Raw genomic sequence first — 10677 nt, forward strand, 5'->3', positions numbered from 1 at the left:
TATGCAGTTGCAAATTTGTCATTCTTGTTGTTGTACTGTAACCCAGGGGGAAGGCATACTACAAATTATTCATCTGCTCAGCTATTGCCTGGCTCTTGAGCACTTTCCTTGTTTATTTTGTTCTCTCTCATTTGTTTGCTTTTATGAAAACTGCATTAGAATCATATATATATAAATATATATAATCATATATATGTAAGCATATATATTAGATATAACCATATATACGTGTTGGTGTGTGTGGTTATAAGGTGTCTAAATTTACTTTAAGGAGTATTAAGTCTAAAGTATTAGAGTTCCATCCTTATAGCAAAAACCTGAGATAATCACCTCTGGCCTTGGTTGATCATTTGATCTTTCTTCCTCTGGCTTTGAGATGGGGAAATGCATTATGGCATGGAGCAAACCCACTAGCTCCATAGTCACTAAGTGAAAGAGAGGAAGGGAAAATCAGAGCTCAGGTTCCATTACCCCCTTTCCATGAATGCCCTCTATGATCTGAGGACATTTCACTGGGCTCCACCTCTCAGAGATTCCACCAGTTCCCAGAATTGTTACCTTTGGGGTTTGCCTTTTACATATGGAACTTTGGTGGATAGATAAGTCCAAAATATCAAAATTATGAAACAGTATTTTTATCCCATTTCCTATTTTCACAATATTTGTATAATAAAAAAGTATAAAATCTCTGCAATATAACATGATAAGCACTTATTGTTTACATGTTTTTGGTCAGCTGGCATTGAATGTGGTATTTCTATTATTCATTGCTGGACTGGCTCAGAAGTGGTGTGGCATTAATTCCCGGCTAATCTAAGCTGGTCTTGGCTGGACAGGAATACTCTGCATCTCTCAATATCTCTTTCCTTCTTCAGCAATACAATCCAAGCAATGTCTTACTACACAAGCAGAGAACCTATGTTACAAGTGGACAGAAAAAAAAATTTTCATTTTATTTTGATTGTGAAACATCCACAAACGCTGCTAAAAAGCCATAAGAAAGATGAACAATCAAGGAAACTCAGGAGATCATAATTTGTTTCTTTAATAGTTCAGAAAAATAATGAAAGGACACATAAAGCTAGCATCAGATCACATATTGCCATGTATATTAGCACATGTGGAGTGAATGAATGAGGCCATCAATGCTACCGATCCATAATTTCCTAAAGTAGACCTAATAACTCCCACGAAATTTAGTACTGGTAGAGAGAGTTATGCTTACTCCAAGTGTTGGCCAATGATTTTTGTTTACTTTGCTATTGATATTTAAAATGACTATTTGTGGGGTTAGAGGCTGTAGCTCTGTGGTAGACTGCATGCCTATAATGTGTGAGGCTCTGGGTTCTCTCTCAGCACCACATATACAATGCTACCCTTTCATAATTTTTTCCTCCCTCTTCTTAGGGATGTGCAAAGACTTGAGATTGTAATTTTCCTTTCTTGTAGATCTGTCAGGTTAAACATGATCTTTTTAGAAATCCTTTGTAGAAGATGTTCTTGATTTTTATTTTGTTTTTTGGTGATTTTGATCAGGCTTCTCACTGAGTTGTATGCTTCTTTTATTTGTAGAGATATGGTGGCTATAAAGACACTATGTATACATGAAAGAAAAAGGAGAATATAGATATGAGGTAGATCATTGAATCTACTCTGAGAAAAAAGATAAAGAAATAATAGGATAAATGGTTACATCACTGAATCTACTTTAAAAATAAAAAGGGGAAGATATAAAAATGACAAAAGGTAGATTATTAAATCTATTATGAAAAAAAGGAGAATATGGATATGATAAGATAAAAAGGGAGATTATTGAATTTACTTTCAAAAAGGAACTACTTGTTTTAAATAGGATAAGTAATGAAATTTTTGTCTAAGTTTATCAAATGTTATGTGACTGGACATTGTTAATATATATAAAATGGAGTTTTTTCATCTGAATCTGTCAAATGTTAATGGACCAGACATCGTTAATGTAATTTTTGACTGTATATATTGTATATACTTATTGGATATAGTTTTTCTTGTATTAGTTATAAGCTTTTTTAATTTTAGACAAAAAGGGGGAAATGTGGTGATAATTATGTTCCCCAAATTAATGTGTGACCCTAATAAACTTATCTGGGGTTGGAGAAGAGAACAGCCACTAGATATAGAGGCCAGAAAATGGTCTCACACATGCCTTTAATCCTATCACTTGTGACGCAGAGATCCATCTGGAAGTTTAAAGCCACACTGGAAACAGCCAGGCATGGTGACTCACGTCTTTAATCCCAGGAAGTGAGCCTTTAATCCCAGGAAGTGATGGCAGAAATCAAAAAGGTATATAAGGCATGAAAACCAGGAACTAGAAACTTTTGGCCTGGTTAAGCTTTCAGGCTTTCAGCAGCAGTTCAGCTGAGATCCATTTGGATGAGGACTCAGAGGCTTCCAGTCTGAGGAAACAGGGTCATCTGAGGAATTGGCAAGATGAGGTGGCTGTGGCTTGTTCTGCTTATCTGATCTTTTAGAATTCACCCCAATACCTGGCCCCAGGTTTGACTTTATTAATAAGAACTTTTATCTAAATCCTCCATGGGAGATAGCAACCAACTGTAACCACGAGATATTTGAATAAAGGTTTTACTTAAAAAGAATATAATGAGAGATAAAAAGACTCTAACACCTATGCTACAAGCTCTACAAGCTGCTCAGTACCTGATCACCTGGATATGTCATAGTGAGCAGAACTGAATCTATGAATGGTGTGAAGTTGCTCCTGTTAAGATGTGTACACAGGGGCTGGTGAGCTGACTCAGGAGCTAAGAGCACTTGCTGCTTTTGCAGATGGCATGGCTTAGGTTCTTAGTGCCCACATCAGTGGCTCACACCATCTGTTAATCATGTTCCAGGGGATCAGTTGTGCTCTTCTGGCTTTCATAGGCACCATCATGCACATGATATACATACATGTACTGAGGCCCATACACATGATATATAAATTTTTTAAAACATTAGTAAGCATGTGCATAAAAACTTCTGTTTCTGAAAATGAAGAACGAACTTATCTCACTTCATTTCCCACTATGGACATATAAAAGTTTTTTTTTTCTTTCAGGCATTAGACAAATAACCCAAATATATGATTCTTAAGTGAAAAGAAGTACTTGAGGTAAATACCACATTTATATGAACTTTGTGTTCCATAGGACTTAGTGAATGGTGAGATACTGAGACAAAGTTCAAATTGAACATGGACTTTGTGGGCAGAAGGGAAAAAGGAAAGAATAGGACCAAATGCTGGTTGGAGGTTTGAAAAGAATCTGTGAAGGAGTAAGATGTTGCAGTGTACCTGGGGATATCTCCAGTCCTGCCCAGGCCCGCAGCTACTCAGACCCAAGTAAACACACAGACTTATATTACTTACAAACTGTATGGCCGTGGCAGGCTTTTTGCTATCTAGTTCTTATATCTTAAATTAACCCATTTCTATTAATCTGTAAGTTGCCATGTGGCTGTTGCTTACTGGTACTTTACATCTTGCTTCTCATGGTGGTGGCAGCTAGCAGCGTCTCCTGACTCAGCCTTCCTCTTCCCAGAATTCTCCTCTCTGCTTATCCTGCCTATACTATACTTCCTGCCTGGCTACTGGCCAATCAGTGTTTTATTTACCAATCAATCAGAGCAACACATCCACAGCATACAGAAAGACATGTGCAGAGCAGTGTTTCTCTGTTTCTTTGTCATCTTTTATGTGATGTTCACATGATAATAAATCCAATGAAGCATGGCAGAGTTTAGGAACTTGGCCTAGATGTGAACTTCTAAGAGATTTTATAGGTCATAGTATATGTGAGACATAAATTTCAAAGTCACTGGAAAGGAGAAACATAAATGAGCAATCTGGTTATTTACTTCAAATCACAGAAGGGCCATGTTTTAGAAAGAAGATTTCTACAATCCTTTTGTAGCCTTCCTGAAAACCTGTTCCAACAATGACCCAAGCCAAGCTTCCATAGGATCAAGACAAGTCACCACTGACTCAAATCAATGTAAATTGCCAGACTTCACAGTGGCAGCTGTGGCCATCTTGAAAATTCACATCACTGGTTTCTCTTCAAAAAGCAAAATGTTATAGAGTCTCTGCTAGCATAGTCTGCAGCCTTTTAAAGAGGGGTCCAGTCATTTTCTGGGCTGGCTGACTTTGGAATCCTGGAGTCAAAATATTGGATTTGCTTTAGCTCTTTTTTTTTTTCCTTTGGCTTAGTCTTCTGAGTTTTTGGTGGTTACTTGGGAGAGTTTCACCAGTTTTGAAAAATGAAGTAGTTGATTTTGGTCTAAATGTTTATGTAACACTTAGACAAAGTTTATATAATAATACATACTTTCTGAGGAGTGGGTGGGTGTTGGTTGTAGAGGTGGGGGGAGCAGGAGGAGGGGAGGGAGGGGGAACTGTGGTTGGTATGTAAAATGAAAAAAACCTTAAATTTAAAGAGTAAAAAAGATACTATCTCCTAGCAGACATCCTGTTTCTCTGGTTCTTGCAGTGTTTCTACCCCTCTACCATGATGTCTCTGGACCTTAGGTATAGGGATTGTATTACAGATGTACATATGAAGTTTGGTACTCCATGGTCAGTTGTTCTCTGCATTTTGACCAGTTGTGAGTTTTTTTTTTAATGGTCTTTGTGTATTGGAAAAAGAGTATTCTATCATGAGGGTTGAATGCTAATGTCATCTGTGGGTATAAGGGTAAGTACATAAAATACAGTTAGAAATTATATTAATTTAGGAAAGTGAGGGAAAATAGGTTCTCCTCTAAGATCCATGGTCTCACTATCCATGGATATTTGCCTAGGATTATAATAGCAGACAAGAATTTGATTCTACTGAATATGCCTTAAGTCCAACTAGACAGCTGTTGGCTACTGCCAAGATATAAGTGCCACTACTACACTTCTGGGGCTGTCTTGCCATGCTGGTCCTAGTTGTGGGTCATGGGCTTTACAGCATCTGAGTAGGACTATTAATTGCCTTCTGCTTTGGTTGCTTGCATAGCACATTTTGATATATGAGAGCCAAGCACCAAAGAAGAGGCTTCCAAGTAAGTTCTAACGTCATTCCTCAAAAGCCCTTGTTGTACATGTGTGCTATCTTCAGCAACAGGGTCTTATCTTCAAGTTCTAGAAGGCAAACAAGGATAATGACAATAACCTATGTTGTTTGGGGAGTCTTTTGGACCACCTTAATAAATAACTCAAAGTGAGGTGTCCCATGCTTTGCACTGCAGCTTCTGATGGATAGTCTATGACTCTTGGGGAGAGCATTTTCACCTCAAGTGGTATAACTTCATTTAAACTTTATAGATAAGTACATCTGTGTGTATACATATATACATGCATACATTATATGTGTTTTCAGTAAGTATAAAATAATGTGTTCTCTTATAAAGTTTTCAAACATCCTGATCTCTCCTTCCATAATAAAAACACAAAATTCAACATATTTTGAGTTTTATTCTGTCTTTTTTTACAAGTTAAACTATCTAATGTTGGAGATAAGATAGCATAAAATTATTTCATAAACAAAATTCATTGCATTGTGAAATTTTCAAATGCTTTTTGGATAAAAGCAGAATTGGCATAGTGTTGGTTTGTCCCTCTTTGCCTCCCTATTTTGTCCTTATCAAAAAACAGATTTTCATTTTTTCAGTAATGTTCTGATAGTTCCTAGATACTCTTAAGTACTTTGGACCAGGCTCATCATAAATCACCTTATTTTTCTGATATTTGTATATGTCCCACTGACTTTGGATTTAAATGTAATAGACAGGTAAAATCTGTATTATAAAAGGCTCCAGAAGGGAATATGCTTTTCTGTATTTTTGAAAAAGTCACTTATTCTCTTAAAATTATTATAAATATATAAAATTACTGCAACATCATGTGTTTAATACCTCTGGTACTGTATTTATGCATAGCAAACAATAGATAATGATATATAATGATGTGTAATAATACATTGATTCTCCAGCTAGCTAAATGGATTTATCAAGGAAGAAAATGCATAACCTAAATTGTTATTATTATTTTAGTGATTACTTTTAGTTCCACTGAAGCAATGATGTATTATAATTTGCTTGTGTGTGTGTTCCTCTTCCAGGAATAAAACACTCAATAACACATTCATGCTAAGTTCATATATCAATAATACATTTTAGAATTCCACATATTAGTCAAAAATTTATAGCAGAAACTATTTATTTGCTTGTGCAAGTGTTTTGGACAGTAATGTACTTAATACTTATTTTTAATAGTAGAAGTTCTTTTATGTTTAGTAAAACAATTTTCTTTAGCACATTTCAAATATTCATTATGAATTTCAGGATTATTGTTGTTGGTAAAAGGAAGTGCTTCTATTTGGAGATGTGTTTATTTTAAGAGTGACGGTTATAGAATAATTATTTGGAAGTCAACACCTGCAACATGAAAATTCAAAGTTCGCCTGCCTGTATCTATTGGCTTAACACACGTGGAATTTCTACTGAGTAGAGCTGGCATTTGATTGTTTTTATTTTTCAATCAGGCAAACTTATTCACAATTTAAGTTCTCTCTGCCCAGCATTTAAAGAGGCTGATGTTCTTGCATGCTAAGCAATAAATCTACAAGAAAACTGCCTATAACGTTCCTTGCATGGTGCTGAGTGAGATAGGCTTCTGCGAAATAGAAAATCTGACCTACATTGATTTTATGTCCTTCGAGAAATAGGCAGTGTGAGCTTGATTAATGAGCATTTCCCACCTCATTTATGTCCAAAATTTCTGCAATTGACATCTGAAAATTTGTGTACGTTGTTCCATGTAAATTATGTTGGGCTCTTTCTCTGATTGGGATGTCTCTTTGGCTTCAGTGGCCACGTATGCTTTTGGCAGTTCAGATACCAGCCAGTTTGAGGAAGAAGCAAAAAGAACAGAACCAATCAAAACAAAGTAGAGCAACTAAATGTCAAAAAGTATTCTAAGTTTACTTTGAACGACAGACTACAGCTCTTTTAGTTATGTTCAGGCCCCTCTCTATTTTTTTGACAACTGGTTTCCTCACTGATTTTTATTCATATCTAAATCACAGAGATGGTGTCAATATGATTTAACTATGCTGCTGGAGAGTATGGACCATGTGCCATTATTTTAAGATGGAGGTTGCATTCTCTATTTTGTGGAGCTGTCTCCTTACACATGTAGCATTGCTAGCACAGAAGGATCTTAGAAATCTAAGGATCACAGGGTATTTACTACCCATAGTTAGCCAGCAGTAGATTCTTATAAGTGTATTTATTTTCCACAGAATACTCATGAACTATATGGCAGAATAGGGGTTGGACAACATTCTCTATAAAGTCCTAGCTATCTGCTATCATAGGTTCCTTAGTACACTCTGTTTTTGTAACAAAGTCTCACTTTTGCTATTGTACCCCAAATAATATCATTAATACTGGAAAAAAATAAGCCTGGCTATACTCCCATAGACTTTTTTAAAAGACGGGTTTAGCTTTGGTGTGAGAATATAGTTCATTGACTGTCCTGCTTGGTATTTTGTCAATTTGACACAAGCTAGTGTCAAATAGAGAGGGGAACTTCAATTGAGAAAACTGCCTCCATCAGACAGCCTGCAGGTAAGTCTTTGGGGGCATTTTCTGGTTTACGAATTAATAGACGAGAGCCCAACCCACTGAGTGAGTGGTCACCTTTGGACAGGAGGTCCTAGATGGTATAAGAAGGCAGGCTGAGGAAGTCATAGAGAGCAAACCTGTAAGCAGCACTCCTCCCTGGCCTTTGCTTCTGTTCCTGCCTCCAGGTTCTGCTTGAGTTCCTGCCTTGACTACTGTCAGTGATGGACTATGCCATGCAAGTGTAAGCCAAATAAACCCTTTCCTCTCCAACTTGTTTTTTTTGGTCAGTGTTTTTAATCACAGCAACAGCAATCTATGTACAACTCTGACATCAGGTGTGTGTGATGTACCCATGTTTTAATTCTGATAAAAATGCAAAACAATTGGTCTTCAGAGTTTACACAAAAAACAGTCTTTCCACCACTCACATTGTCTGGAATAAATCAAAAGAACACTAGGCAGAAACTACAAAATATTACCATAAGTAAGGACAAATTTTAATTTTCAGTAAAATATTCTCAAATTACTCAGATGTTAAAATTAGCAAAGCCGGGCGGTGGTGGCGCACGCCTTTAATCCCAGCACTCGGGAGGCAGAGGCAGGCGGATCTCTGTGAGTTCGAGGCCAGCCTGGGCTACCAAGTGAGTTCCAGGAAAAGGCACAAAAGCTACACAGAGAAACCCTGTCTCGAAAAAACAAACAAACAAACAAAAAACAAAACAAAACAAAAAAAAAACCCAAAATTAGCAAAGATTTTAAAAATTACTTCATATAACTGAAAAGCACATTAGAAATGATGAATCTTGAGGTATAGAGATTAAGAGCTTTAGGAGATACATTCAATCATGAGGAATCATATTAATTGGGATTCAATACAACAATAGCTACAGTGAACAGTAAATATGAAGATTAGACAAAAGAAACCATGGAATGAGAAGGAGGTAGAGTTAAAACAGAAAGTCAATACAGCATTGGAAATTCTGTAGGCCAATATTCAATGTACTGACACTCATGAAATTGGAATTCAAGGAAGACTGTGAGGGAAAAACTTAGTGATGAAACACAGATTGTCATTAATATTTATGAAGTTTCATCTAAAATATAATCTCTGAAATCTAGGATATTCTATTGAACAAATGAACAAACAATTGAACAAAAATTGAGAAATGTATGTCTCAGTCAACTTCTGAAGGCTAACAATGAAGAAAAGGTTTTAAAAGTAGAAATAAAAAATACATAGCATACAGATCAATGACACACATGCAAACCCAATTAAGCTCAGTGGATCATAGACACAGCAAAAACATGAAAATATGAGGAAAATTTTGTTGGGAGACCATGGTTTCAGTAGGAGAGGGAAAGGGATGGAGGGGGGGGGGCGTGAAGTAGGGGATGACTAAAATTCATTGTATGTATGTATAACGCTGTCAAAGACCAAAAAGTGGTTTTAATTTAGTTTTTATTTCATATATGTACTGTAATTACATCATCCCTGCCCTCATTCTCTTCTCTCTGACTCCTAATAAGAACTTCCTAACCAAAACCTGGAAGCCAGCAGACAGGAGAATGGTGCAATTTTTGTACTCAAAGGAGATAAAAATGCCTCCTAAGAGAGAATTTTGTATCTGGAAAGACTTATACAGCTACAACTACCTGAAAAGATCAGGGAAACATGAGTGAAAGTGAAGTTTAAGTAAAAACGATAATTTACTAAGTGAATCTTAAATGGAAAAGGAGAGCATGGTCAGTAGAGGAAATAGGCTAAGGAGTCACATAACATCAAACATAGGCACAACTGACACAAACTGGGTAGACATGGAGTCTCTTGGGCAGTGTCAGAGACAATGTAAGTTCACTGTGCTTTCCACAAGCCCCTTCCTAGTTATGAACGTCCAGGGCTATGTGTAGTTCTGCTGTAAGCTTAGTGAATAGACTGCTGCCTGATCAATAATCCCTCGAATGGGTGCTCAGAGAAAAGGCCGTCTTAATTTTACGTTTGGAGCCACAGTGCCTCTCCTGTGGTAAGCTTTGAATTCATGCTGGTAGATTAAAACTGTGATGATTATGGCAGTAACATCACTTGCATAATCAAATGCAATTGAAAAGAAAATGTACCAATTTAAGCTGGACTTGAGCTGCTGGTATTTGCATTTATGCTTAAAGCCCTTAGATTTGCCCATATGCTATGATGGACTGACTTCTGCAATTTCGTTTTATTAGCAATTTCCTGTACCCCATTGTCTCTGTCATTATACCTGAAATGAAGAAAGAACCCCCTCCTTCATGTAACCTGATTATAACTAGCCATGCTGGGCTCAGGTAATTAAAGGTGAATGATTATAATAGCATGCAAACTACTATCACTGATAGGCCTGTGCCGAGCTCTTCTAGCTATGAGATGCCCTTTAAAATGGGACAGCAAAGCAAGTCTGTCCAGGTCCAGTGAAGGGCATGAAATGCAAATCTGCACATTTGTAAACTTCCTTAAATCTTGCTGAATAGAATAGTTGATTGCAAAGCACATAGTTCAATTTTGGTTGTTCTATAAAATTTGTCTGCTGAAATTTTCAAAAAATTCTGTGCACTAAAAGGACAATTTGCTCAGAGATTGAGCCCCAGGACGTACACCATTTTTCCTTGCAAAGATGCATCTTTTATCTACACTGTATATTTATTGCAGAGGGTCTGGAAATGGAGAGCTCATCTGATATTTAGAGGTATCCCAGGTCACCTGTAGAAAGTCATCAATGTGGGGGTCAGATTATCTTCCCATCAACAATAATTCATCTGAATGTGTAGATAAAGTCTAAATGATCAAACCAGGGATGACATTTTTTTCTGTGACAAATTACATCCATAAATGTGAACCCATTATTCCTCAGACTTCACTTTTCTGCCTTGGAAAAAATTAAATAGAAACTTTCTATATTCATTTCCAATTAAGACCTGTTAGAGTTGACATTTCAAAATAAGTGCCCTGACATAACCAATTTTCATTTTATACAGTGAGGAAGTTCTAGAGACCATTTG

This window comes from Peromyscus eremicus, chromosome 1 (assembly GCF_949786415.1).
Source record: "Peromyscus eremicus chromosome 1, PerEre_H2_v1, whole genome shotgun sequence".
NCBI classification, from domain to species: domain Eukaryota; kingdom Metazoa; phylum Chordata; class Mammalia; order Rodentia; family Cricetidae; genus Peromyscus; species Peromyscus eremicus.